At 45.1% G+C, this 13,302-nt stretch overlaps 2 long non-coding RNA genes across 3 annotated transcripts; both read left to right on the top strand.

The window, feature by feature from the left end:
• The first annotated feature begins 2,554 nt into the window (after window positions 1–2,554).
• Window positions 2,555–5,065, top strand: LOC125083587 (uncharacterized). The gene is made up of 3 exons (XR_007122316.1): window positions 2,555–2,673; window positions 3,161–3,256; window positions 5,024–5,065. It is a non-coding gene; the product is annotated as an uncharacterized LOC125083587 (long non-coding RNA).
• Window positions 5,064–10,269, top strand: LOC125083585 (uncharacterized). 2 transcript variants are annotated; one of them, XR_007122314.1, is made up of 4 exons: window positions 5,064–5,143; window positions 6,876–6,980; window positions 7,985–8,246; window positions 9,925–10,269. It is a non-coding gene; the product is annotated as an uncharacterized LOC125083585 (long non-coding RNA). The 2 variants fall into 2 exon arrangements; XR_007122313.1 differs by lacking the exon at window positions 9,925–10,269 and having other exon boundaries at window positions 7,985–8,325.
• Window positions 10,270–13,302: the final 3,033 nt, after the last annotated feature.

Below are 13,302 nucleotides of genomic sequence, written 5' to 3'. Positions count from 1 at the left end.
ATAAGTCAAGCAGAGAGAGCCAATTATCATATGGTTTCACTTATTTGTGGAGCATAACAAATAGCATGGAGGACAAGGGGAGATGGAGAGGAGAAGGGAGTTGAGGGAAATTGGAAGGGGAGGTGAACCATGAGAGACTATGGACTCTGAAAAACAATCTGAGGGTTTTGAAGGGCCGGGGGGTGGGAGGTTGGGGCATGAGAGAGGGCACGGATTGCATGGAGCACTGGGTGCGGTGCAAAAACAATGAATACTGTTATGCTGAAAAGAAATAAAAAATTTAAAAATTAAAAAAAAAAAAAAACATCTGAAAGGTTCCCAGGAAGCAGTGGGTTTTGTTTTGTTTTGTTTTGGTTTTTGGAAAGAAGAGAAGGATGGGGTCGCTAGACTTTAAGAAGTCATGAATAAAGCAGGAGAGGTAGGAACTGAATCATAAACTTTCGTTGTTAGCTTGGCAGGAGTTGAGGTATAAGGTCCTGGGTCTGTATGGAGGTGGGTAGGTCACAGGGAGATAGTGAGTTTAGTACTCCGAAGGGGGGCTGGCATTTGGGCTTGGGTATCAAGAAATCACCAATGTAATTAAGTGGGATAACCATGTTTGTAGTGTGTGTGTGTGTGTGTGTGTATGTGTGTGTGTGTGTTAATTCTTCATAGCTGAGGATACTGAGTTATATGGTTATTTTTTTTTTAAAGATTTTTTATTTATTTATTTGACAGACAGAGATCACAAGTAGGCAGAGAGGCAGGCAGAGAGAGAGGAAGGGAAGCAGGCTCCCCGCTGAGCAGAGAGCCCGATGCGGGACTCGATCCCAGGACCCTGAGATCATGACCTGAGCCGAAGGCAGCGGCCCAACCCACTGAGCCACCCAGGTGCCCCGAGTTATATGGTTATTGATCCCCTATCCAATTCCAACATTCCTAGTATTTATGACTTCTCTGGCTCAAATATTAGCAACGGCTATGGAGAGAAGGGTTAGACGCAAAAGCATGGAGCACAGTGTATAGAAAGTTTCTCCAAAGCTTGAAAGAAGGCTTTATCAGTATATTTTTGTCTACTCAGGCTGCTATACCAAACACAGGCTGGGGGGCTTAAATGACAGAAATGTATTTTCTCACAGATCTGGAGGCCAGAAGTTCCAGATCAAGGTGCCAGCAAGGTTGGTTTCCAGTGAGCCTTTTCTTGTTGGCCTGTAGATCGCTATCTTGTCAACTGTGCCCTCAGATGACCTCTTCTCTGTGGGCCCCCAGAGGGGAGGTAGGGAGAGTGCTTTCATGTGTTTCCCCCTTATGAGGACACCAGTCCTAGCAGATTAGGACTCCCGTGACCTCATCAAACCTTCAGTACCTCCTTCTACACCCTATCTCCAGATGCAGTCACACTGGAGATTAGGAATTCTACATATGACTTTTGTGGGGACACAATTCAGTCCATAACAATCAGTACAGGAGAAAAACCATGGAGTGAATTCTAGAGGAGTCACACGGTGATGTTATAAGGTAAGTGGGTATAAAAGAGACCTCTGAAGTCCAATAGGACATTAGAGCTAGAGGCCGACAGGAAAGTCCCGTACGTGCCACAGTTTTGAGTTTGATGCAAGCGCAACTCTGAAGGGAAGATATTTGGGAGGCCTTGGCCAACCACTACTTCCAGCCAGGGGTGATTCTGGAGGGAATATCTCTCAGAGTGCTGCCTAGAATCAAGACTTTGGGGTTGGAAAAGTGCCACTCCCAAAGCTGGAGAAGGATGGTGCTGTAAGTTACTTGAAGAGTACTGTTCTGGGCGATAGGAGATCTGGGGTGTCCTCTTTGTTCTGCTGCTGACCAGATGTGAAAATGCAGACGGTTAGTCTCAGTTCTACCACCACGTGCTGCTGTCACGTGTCCCAAGCCCCAGAGTTAGTTTTATCCATAACCAGAAGCAGGTCTTTTAGTTCCCAATCTCTTAATAGGGCTGATCGTCACAATATATAGTGGACACGTGACAGCCACTGGGGAGAAGTAAGGGTTCTCTTCCCCTCAGGGAGAGTGGAAAGGCTCTAGGAGAGGGCAGACCACTAGGCCTAAGGCAGCCAGTGCCTGGGAGTGGAGGCACGGGGAAGAGTGTGCTGATGACAGCCTTGTGGAGGGAGGGCAGAAAGAGCCACCACCGTGACACTTGAGTTATAGATTGAGCTTGGGGACAGAGAAGGGGTCAGGGAACGATAGAGCAGCAGCTGGCAAAGTGATTCTGTTGAGCTTAAGCTCATAGTGCTTTAGCAAATTAGAATGGGAAATACCTTGCTATTGTCTGTGACTCTGTGATTGTGCAAGTATGAGTGACAGAGTGGGGACAGAGAGAGAGGGAGAGAGAATGCATTAAATTTTAAAGAAGGACAATAAGGGATGCCTGGGTAGCTTACTTAGTTAAGCATCTACCTTTGGTTCAGGTCATGATCCCAGGGTCCTGGGATTGGATCCCATACCAGGTTCTAGTGGGGGGCCTGCCTTCCCTCTGCCTGCTGCTCCCCTTGCTTGTGATTTCTCTCTCTTCCTCTGTAACAAATAATAGTAAAAAATAAACAAGGGAGATAAGTAATGTTTACTTTTGTTTCTGATGCCAGACATAGGTTCAGAGGATTGAAGAGGGAGATCCAAGGAGCTAGCCTCTTAAGAGGAGTAAATACCTAGTCACTGGTAAGACCCCTGGTCCTGCAATACAATATGGCTCCTATGATCTGGGTCCTGTTAAACGCCTCTCACCATCTTTAATCCGATAGTTTGATTCTACATTGCGCTCAGTGTGGGGAACTGGGAGAAGCTATGGCACTTGGCCCTTTGTGGGGGAATTTTAGTAGTATAAATAGCAATAGTTATCAGTTCTGGAGCACTTCCATGACTCTGCTGCAGGCACTGTGCTGTGACCTGGGTTTATAGCAGTGAGATAAACATAGAAATAGATGTGGGCTCTGTTTCCAAGAAGCTGAAACCCACTGTTTCTCCTTGTCCCCTTCCCATTCTGTCTTCTCCAGCCCCTGTGCAATCCCACCAAGAAGGGAGCTTGCTTCTCCCCCTCCCTTTGCTGCTCCCCCTGCTTGTGCTCTCTCTCTGTGTGTGTCAAGTAAATAAATAAAATGTTTTAAATTTTTAAAAAAAAAGCAAAACAAATAACCCTGTTCTGTAGAGTGATTTTCTGAATGCAGTTATGGGCAGGGCTGGGTACTGAAGAAGACGCTCTGCAGAACAGAGGAATGGGGAAATTACAGAACAAATTCCACAGGTCATTGAATGTATCACTTTCATCACCCCACCCATAGCACTCATTAATCTCTAGCCCAGCCAATCTGTTGGTTATAAAAATGAGCTTTCTCCAAACTGACAGTTCTCATTTTAGCAATATAAATCATTCTGATTTTTATCACTAATGCGATCAAATCCTGTCTAGTAAAGAAAGCTTGAGAGTTCTATAGCTCTATAAACATTTAAGAAAAACAATGGACTCAACTCTAGTTACTTTTTAACTAATTTGACTTGCCAAGGGAAGGAGAAAGTAAATATCAGAAATCTTATCACTAAGGACAAATTGCAAGTTATACCTGCCAAGATGTGGTTCAAAATATAAATAATCAGTCTCCTTAGAAGCCTTTTACCTTCTTATATCTGTTATGTTGGGTAAATGAGTAGTTACTAGAACACAGCTGGCTCAGTGATCACAATTCAGCTTACCCTCAGAAGTACAAATAAATTACATGTTTAGCCTGGTAACTGGACACTGATATAGAATTATTCACTAGCTGATTCCTAGATCAGAAACCACAAAATTTTTCTTTTTTATGGAAGTATGGCTGTTACAATAGTCTCACCTGTACCACATAGTGATTGATTTAACTACTATATACGTTACAGGTCTAGATATAACATTTTAATAGAACAACAATATCCTTGATGGTATCATGGAAATGTAAGTGCCTTGTGCACTTTTCTTAATGTGTATAATTACTTAAACGTCATAGTAAATGAAGGCCATTGTCAAGCTTCCGTCAAGGAGAGTCCTTAACTAGAGGGATTTCCCATTGCTCTCAGGATGATAACCTCTGAGTGACAGGTTCCATTAGTTGGCCACACACATTTGGAGCCTTGTGGACTTTCTGACAGCTGAGCAGTGTATCTGTTTCAAGCATTGTGATCCCTGTTCTTAATGCAAGAGTGACAGTTGTCACTTTTCCTGTTACCCCTGTCTTTAGGAAAGCGTCTGACTCAGAAAGTCAAATCAGTCCCCCACAAAGGGATTTTCAGGAGAACCATCTCAAAGATGATCACCTGAGATATCGTCAAAAAAAAACCCTGAAATTCTAAGCAACATCCATAATAAGTCTTTTCATGTTGATAAGGAAAGATTTTCCCCTAAATACCAGATAGGCTCCATGAAAGTGAGATCTTTACCTGTTTTGTTCACCGTGTCACCAGTCCCTAGAAGAGCGCCTAAGACATCACTCAAGATTAGGTTGTTTTGAATGAATCAAATGAATGAATGAACTGTGGCCTTTGATAGTGAGGTAGTTTATGGTCCTTAGGCAAGAGATGGGATTTGTGTTGGGATTTCAAGAATGGGAGGAGCCAAAGAGAAAATTGAGAAGCTAAATGTGAAAGTATGCAATTTACTGACTGGAGTAGGTCTGAATACATTTCAAACATAATTAAACTATGGCTGTGGGTCTATACGCATTTCCATAATTTTCCCTTGAAAATGTGAGGCATACAGATGTCATCGCCAGTGAATTCTCTTTGTCCGTATACAGAATCACCAAAAAAAAGAAAAAAAAAAAGGCATTCTGACTGTCCTCAGCTCATCCGCTCCAGGATTGTAACTCTTTCTTCCCCGTGTTCTTTCTGACATCATGGACTTTCAGGTTGACCTCTCCCATCTTGGGTCCCACTCTCATTAGCTGTAGAAGTCATGCGATGTTTGCGATGTGAGGGTGGCAATACTCTCTGACCTTTGGTTACAATATGTCTTTAAAAGCCAGTGTTTATTCTGCTTTTACAGCATTTCTCCATTTGAACTGGCCACCTTTTAAGTGGTCATTAGCCACATGTAGCTGCTAGCTATGGGACTTAGACAGCAGAGGTGTGGAAAGTCCACACATTCTTCCACTCAAAGGATATTGTGAGTTATGCTACATCTTTTTTTTAAGTGTCTTTTTTAGGTATTTAAATTCAATTAGCCATTAGATAGTACATCATTGGTTTCAGACAGACTTTAGTAACTCATCAGTTGTGGATAACGCCTGGTGCTCATCACATCACGTGTCCTCCTTAATGCCCATCACCCAGTTACTCCATGTCTCCCGCTCCCCTCCCCCCCAGCAACCCTCAGTTTGTTTCCTATAGTTAAAGGTGCCTCATGGTTTGTCTCCCTCTCTGATGACTCCCATTCAGTTTTCCCTCCCTTCCCTCTGATCCTCTGCACTACATCTTAATCTCAACAGTGAAGTCAAGCAGTGGTAGTAACTCGGTCATGGAGTCATGTATATTCTAAATCTGATGAGGTGGATTCCTGTACTGCCTTTGTCTCTGCTAGAGCACTTACATTTGTTATTATTATTGCTGCTGTTTTCATGTTTCTCGTTCACTGAATGTCTGATAAAAGAATTAGTGAAATGTGTGACTGCAGAAAATACAATGAGTCATGGATGATGAAGACTTTCTCCTTGACCAGAATTGAGTCAGGTTCCTCTGAGTCCTCTTTCTGTCCTCCTTGACCTCAGGCTCTGCCCACTTAGCCCAGTTTTAGCAAGAAACCTGCTTAGTCAATTTTTCAGCAATCTCCTATCCTACTCTTGATATCTGATCAAATTCCTTATCTCTCACCCCTCGTATCTTACCACTCTTTTTTTTTAAAAGATTTATTTATTTTGACAGAGAGAGAGAGAGAGCATGAGCAGGGGGGGGGGTAGCAGAGGGAGAGAGAGAACCAGACTCCCCACTGAGCAGGAAGCCCAATGCCAGGCTTGATCCTAGGATCAGATCATAACCTAAGCCAAAGCCAGAGAGTTAACCAACTGAGCCACCCAGGTGCTTCAGTATCTTACAGTGCTTAATATCTGATCAAATCCCTTATTCCTGGGGCACCTGGTTGGTGCAGTTGGTTGAATGTTTGACTCTTGGTTTCTGCTCCAGTCATGATCTCACGGTCCTGAGATCAAGCCTCACCTCAGGCTCTATGCTCAGTGAAGAGTCTGCTTAAAATTCTCCTTCCCTCTCCCTCTACCCCTACCCCTGCTCCCTCTCTCTAAAATATATTAATAAATCTTTTAAAAAATTCCTTATCCCCTGCTCTCAATAGTTTATGACCCTAGCCTTCCTTCAACAATATTACTGTCCAGATGGTTTAGCCAGAATCCCTTCATCCTTACCCTTGATGTTCCATCTTAATTTTATATCCAGTGACCCCCCACCATGCTCTTTAGCTATAAATCTCCATTTGTCTGAGCTGAGCCAGATCTCTCTCCCATACTATAAAATAAAATCCCATCGTAGTAGCATCCCTTGAATAAAATCTTCCTTACTGTCTTTAACAAGTGTCACAAAAAATTTTTTTCTTTAACGGTCAAGAGGGTGCTAATGGAGTACCATGACAAAAGGCCTAACTTCCTATAATGGACATTTCCTGGGTTTACCTAACAAATACTCTTTTCCTCTTCTAAGGAAAATTTCCAGTTCTTAGTATAACTGCCAACTGGCCCAGGGGTGGACAAGTGAGTCAGATGAGACCAAAATGAAAATTCTGTTGAGACACTGGACCTTGAGGATTCAAGCCAAGGATGAAAAAGTGTTGGTACTCTATTATTCTGATGGTCCATTAATTCTTGCTTTTTTGGTTCCTGTGTCTATCACAGTCCCTGCCTTTTTGAAGATAATGACCACTCATCTGAGTACACAGTTTGCAGAATCCCTTTGCAGTGGCCCATGTGGGCCAAGGTAGTAGAGCATAATAGATCTCTGTAAGTTTTTTAAAAATGCCTTTGTCCCTGTTGCCCATGGCCATTAAAAACAAAAGGTCGGGGGTGGGGGGATATTGGAAAAGGTGAAGTTATAGCTACTCACTGATTTTGTGATTGGTAGGGAGAAAGCAATACCTACATACAGGGCCAGTGGGTGAGTGGAGGAAACATCCTTGACTCTAGGAGGAATGGGGGAAGGAGAAATATTAATAATCTTTGTCTTTGGAACTGCCCCTGAAGACTTCCCCACACAGGAAAATGACCTAGTGTGACTCTCCTAAACTTTGGCAAGCCCCTTAAATTTAACTGACTGCTAGATCTGATACTCCCTGCTGGATAGCTCTGATCATTATTTGATTGTTATTTATTTTATTTTTAAATTATTTTTAAAGAAATTTTTAATTTAAATACAATTAATTAACATATAATACTAGTTTCAGACATACAGGTTAGTGAATCATCAGTCTTTTATAACACCCAGTGCTCATTGTATCACATGCCCTCCTTAATGTCCATCACCCAGTTACCCCCTCCACCCATCGCCCTCCCCTCCAAGAACCCTCAGTTTGTTTCCTGTGATTAAGAGTCTCTTCTGAGGGGCACCTGGGTGGCTTAGTGGGTTAAAGCCTCTGCCTTCAGCTCAGGTCATGATCTCTGGGTCCTGGGATCGAGCCCCGCATCCGGCTCTCTGCTCCCTGGGGAGCCTACGTCCTCCTCTCTCTCTCTTCCTGCCTCTCTGCCTACTTGTGATCTCTGTTTGTCAAATAAGTAAATAAAAATCTTTTTTTTAAAAGTCTCTTCTGGTTTGTCTCCCTCTTTGATTTCATCTTGTTTTTTTTTTTTCTTTCTTCCCCTATGATTCTCTGTTTTGTTTCTTAATCTCCACATATGAGTGAGATCATATGATAATTGTCTTTCTCTGACTGACTTATTTCGATTGGCATAATACCCTCTACTTTCATCCATGTCGTTGCAAATAATTGCCATTTATTTTAACTCGACAGAGAAGGCCACTAGAAACAGCAGGTGATGGCCCCAGCTCCTGTCCCTCCATGCAGAACATCTGTCAACACCTATGGACATCTTTTCTTCCCCCATTCCTATGAATGTTGCTCAGTTGTTACATGGTGTGGACAAATGCTGCTGGCTGGTGGCCTGGACACACTGGACAAGCTTGGCCTTCGGTAAAACAAAGACTAGATTCAATTACTCAAACTGAAATGGGAATGCTTGGACGAACAAGCCTGCCAGGAAGTCCCATTGGAGGTACTCAACCTGTGCCCCTTCCCTCTTTGGACCAAGAGCCTGAACCTGAGAGATGAACGGCTTATCCAAGGTTATGGCAAGGTTATGGCAAGGTTATGCAGAGATGAAACTAGACACAGGCGTACATGTTTATTGGTCAAGGCTGGCTGTGAAGTCGAACTGCCTCAAATCTTGATTCTTTTCGCCACTTCTTATTCTCTGACCCTGTTTTTCATAGTTTAGGATGTAGGGATAATAACAATATCAGCTAATGTGGTATCCTGACTTTTTGATGTTTTAGTTCTTGTCAGACATTTACCATAATGCTTAGCACATGGATGTGTGTGTGCACACACATGCACACGCTTGACACTCAAAAAGTTTTTCCCTGATATTAACTTTATCAGTGCACTTTGCATCCACCACCAATTGGCTGTTTTGTCACAAACTGATTAAAGCAGAACTGTCAAGTGAGGAACTTCAAAGCCAAAGCATTAAGTGCTGTGAGAAACCAGCACCTGGGAGGTTTTGTCTCAGCATCTGTGATTAGAAGGCAGCAAAAAGAGACTTTGGGGACACAGTTCGCCCCTTCATGAAGCAGCCATTCAGAACTTTCTCAGAAGGGCTAATGCCTAATCTTCCAAAGAACAACAAGAACAAGCTTATGGTCTGTTAAAATCAGATTTTAAAAGATTTTTATTTGAGAGAGAGAGTGAGAGAGAGAGCATGAGAGGGGAGAAGGTCAGAGGGAGAAGCGGACTCCCCATGAAGCTGGGAGCCTGATGCAGGACTTGATCCCAGGACTCCAGGATCAAAATCAGATTTATTGACTCAATACAGTCAGGGAGGACATTCCTCAGGAGTCATAGAATGCTGGTTGCCATGAGGGAGGAGGGAAGCATCTTTTACAAAGTCTGGGCTCTCACAGGAGTCTGAAGCAGGTGTATGGAAAGCAGAGGTCAGTTCTGGATTAGAAGCTCTTTCTGAGGGGAAATGAGTAGAAGCAGGGGTTAACCAGAAATTGGGCTCTGCCTTATTCAGTTCAGGCTGCTGCAACAAATGATGACAGACTGGGTGGCTGAAACAGCAAAACATTTACTATTCTTTGCAGTTCTAGAGGCTGAGAAGTCCAAAAGCAAGATCCTGGGAGATCTGATATCTAGCAAGAGACTGCTTCATTATCTATAGATGCCCATATTCCTGTTGTAGCCTTGCATGGCTGACAGCTGGCTGAATAAGCTCTCAGGTCTTTTCCCAGAAGTGCTTTTATCTCATTCACAAGGGTTCCAATCTCATGACCTCATCACCTCTCAAAGCCTATACCTCCTGATGGCACTCCTTGAGGGTTAGTACTTCAACATCTGAATTGGGACAAGACACAAACATTCAGTCCATTAACAAGTGTTGTCATGAGGACAGCGTAGCTTAGCAACTGGGTATCCCCAGGAATCCATGGGACTAGCAAAGCAGAATCTGGGGGCGTCACTGGTAGGAAAGCAGGAGTTCCCCAAGAGAGAGTCCTCATAGCATTTTACAGAGACAGCATGACCCTTGAGAAACAATAGTTTCCGTGACTCATACAACAGCCTTTATCTATGCCTGTCCTCCCTGCTGGATTCACAGCAAGTCTGCTTCTTTCTTTTCTAGTACAAATGGATTTCCACTCTCTGAATCCTGATGAATTTTTGCTCTTTTGCAGTTAGCAGGTTGTCCCTCAGGATTCTGCATGTCTGGATTTGCAATCGTGGAAACTGCCAAAGGTCCAGGGTTCTGGGTGGCAGAACCTGGCCTCTGCCACTATTGCCCAAGGTAGGGACTCTGGTCCCTTCACGTCCTGTGCTGCTGTCAAAGGTTTGTGTGCATTGGCTTGTTTTTTTTTTTGTTTTGTTTTTTTAAATGTAATTGCTTACACGTGTGTTTGATCATGCTCAAGTGGCCTTTCTGTGGAAACAGCGGCCAAGCTACACCTAGAAGTCACTGAAGAAAGTTCTAAGAACTCCTGGTTGGTATGAGGCTAGAGAGAGAGAGAAAGAGAGAAAAGAAATCTGCCTCTCGATTCGCAGACCTGTACCCCTGGGGATAAAAATATATGTTTATAAAGCTGTAAAAAAAAAAAAAAAGAAAAAGAAAAAAGAAAGGATGAATACCCAAGTTTTGTAGCAACATGGACGGGACTGGAAGAGATTATGCTGAGTGAAATAAGTCAAGCAGAGAGAGTCAATTATCATATGGTTTCACTTATTTGTGGAGCATAACAAATAGCATGGAGGACAAGGGGAGATGGAGAGGAGAAGGGAGTTGAGGGAAATTGGAAGGGGAGGTGAACCATGAGAGACTATGGACTCTGAAAAACGATCTGAGAATTTTGAAGGGGTGGGGGGTGGGAGGTTGGGGGCACCAGGTGGTGGGTATTGTAGAGGGCACGGATTGCATGGAGCACTGGGTGTGGTGCAAAAATAATGAATACTGTTATGCTGAAAAAATTAAAAATTAAAAAAAAAAAAAGAAATCTGCCTCTCTGCATTTTGCAAGTCCCTGGGCAAAATCCGTGGGCTGTGACTCCCCACATAGAGATTCCAGGCAGGGAGGGCCTCCTGAGCCTCATCTCCCTGGGCTCCTCCTCCAGGAGCAATCCCTAGTTTGAGACCAGGGTTAGGGAGGGAAGAGCAGCAAAGCAGGCTCCAGAAGGAAGGACTGCCACAGACCATGGAGCACCAGAGGGCCAGGCTGGTACCTGCTCACTGTTGGGGTACAAATGGGCTCAGCTCAGCAGGTGCAGGGGTCTCTTGGCCCCTCTGGTGGGCTTTGCAGTGCCCCAAACTCAGGAAGAAAAATGGCTGGCTCAGGTGACTTATTTTTGGCTGGGAAGGAGCTGACAGCAATGGAAATAAATGAGTAGGGAATGATGTTGGAAAGTTGGAGGGTTTGTCCTTTATATCTCAGCTTTCTCTCCTATCTTCCCTTGCTCTGTATTGTGTTCTCAAAGAAGTTTTCGGCATGATATTCCTGTTCACTGGTTTACTCCTGAGCTGTGTCTTTTCTGCTGTTCAGCCCATCTGGTGAATTCTTTTACTGTAAAAAGTATCTTGCCCTTGCAAGGTCTTGTCTCACCCTCTCCCTGGGGAGACCTGAGAAATCCCAGAGAACTCAGCTTGCCACCCAGAAGGAAACCAGTCTATTTGGAACGCTAGAAAGGATTCAGAGTAGGGGAAATCTGCTTGGACATCTGAGACCACCCCCACATTCAGCGATCCCCTGGACACAAACCCAGACCTTGATACTGATCCTGAACCATGCTCTCAACTCAGACCCCTGTGATCCTCACCACAGTGCTTTCAGATCAGTGCAGCCATGCCCATAGGCACAAACTCTAAGCCTAGATTCTGTCCTGAGAGGTCTGTCCCCAACGGCCTGGCTCCAAAGCCCCAGAGATTGGGGACAGTGAGGAAGACCATAGGACTCACCCTGCCACCCCGAAAGAAACCATGCCATTTGGAACTCCAGAAAGGATTCAGACGAACTGAAATCTGCATTCCCACCTCTGGACACCCCCATAGTCAGCAGGCTCCTGGATGCAAACCTGGAGCTTGACACTCACCCTGAACCAATCCCTCGACTCCACCAGAAAGATGGACAGAGTGCTGGCTGATCGGGCCTGCCATGTGGTGGGCCCTAACCATAACCTTTGGTTTCGTTCTCAGGGTTCTGATCCCAGAGGCCTTGCAGTAGACACCCTACAATTTGGGGACACCTGGGCAATACCAGAGGACTCAGCCTGCCACCCAGAAGGAAACCATGCCATGTAGAACTCCGGAAAGGATGAACAGCAGAAAAAATCTGCATGTGCACCTGAGGCCATGCCCACAGTGAGTGGACCTCCGTCCAAAAAATCCAGAGCCAGACACTCACCCTGACCCACATCCTCAGCTCAGCAGTCTGGGAAGCTCTCCACAGAGCCTTCAGATGGGTCCTCCCATGCCCCTAGGCCCCAACCCTAAGCCACAGTTAGGTTCTGAGAGGTCCATTCCCAGGGGCCTGTCCTCAGAGCACAAGGGATAGGGGACACCTGAGCAATCCCAGAGGACTCAGCCTGCCACCCAGAAGGAAACTGTGCCATTTGGAACTCTGGAAAGGATTCAGAGGAACAGAAATCTGCATACCCAGCTGAGGACACACCCACACTGAGCTGACTCCTGGACACAAAGCCAGAGCCAGAAACTCACCCTCACCTACATTGTCAACTCAGTCACCCAGACAGCTCTCCATGGGGTCTTCAGGTCAGTCCTGCCATGTCCCTAGTCCCTAACGCTAACCCTTGATGGGTTCTGTAATGATCTCCTCATTTCAGGTTATGTGGTGGTTCTGCAGGACATTGTCCTGGTGTGGGGTCAAACACACTGAAGCATCCCCTGTGAAGTGGAAAACGTGGTAAAGAAATGACCGCTGGTGAATCTGAGTGTGGAGACAGCACGTATTTTTGCTGCTATAACAAGCTGACTGCACTTTGAAATCACCGCAGAGGAAATGACTCTTCCAAACATCCATGTTAGTACGATGACACAGAAGCAGAGAGGACATCAGACTTTGGAATGGAGGCCAAGCCCTCCCAGATCCAGGTCACCCAATGTGGAGAGGCCACATGATAGCAAGAGACTCATGGGAGGATTAAATCAGGGGCCCCCGTGTCTCGGGTGCAGTAGAAGCAGTGGATTTGGAATTCCAGTTTTCCACAAGCTGGTTAGAACTGTGCAAAAGCAGGAAGGGAAGCCCCAGTAAAGTGGACTGGGGACGCCAGAAGGGGAGGCTGAAAGGGGGTGCCTGGTGCTCAGTGCCCATTACAGACCCCACATTGCAATCCCCCACAGGAGAGATTCACCCATTCCAGGCCCCACAGGGGAAGCTGGAAGTTCATCTCCTGACTTTTTGTAGGAGCTTGCAGCTCAGCTGGTGAGAATTCTGCATCACCCCAACCCCAGGGGACCTTCCTTCCAAGGACCCCTCCCAACTTCTTCCTCCTTCTCCATGACGTTCCTCTCCTTTGTTTCTCTCACTTCCCTGTGATGGGACTGTAGCTTGC

This window comes from Lutra lutra, chromosome 13, assembly GCF_902655055.1.
Source record: "Lutra lutra chromosome 13, mLutLut1.2, whole genome shotgun sequence".
Lineage (NCBI taxonomy): Eukaryota > Metazoa > Chordata > Mammalia > Carnivora > Mustelidae > Lutra > Lutra lutra.
Note: the sequence above shows the minus strand (reverse complement) of the source record. Positions and strands in the feature narration are given on the sequence as shown.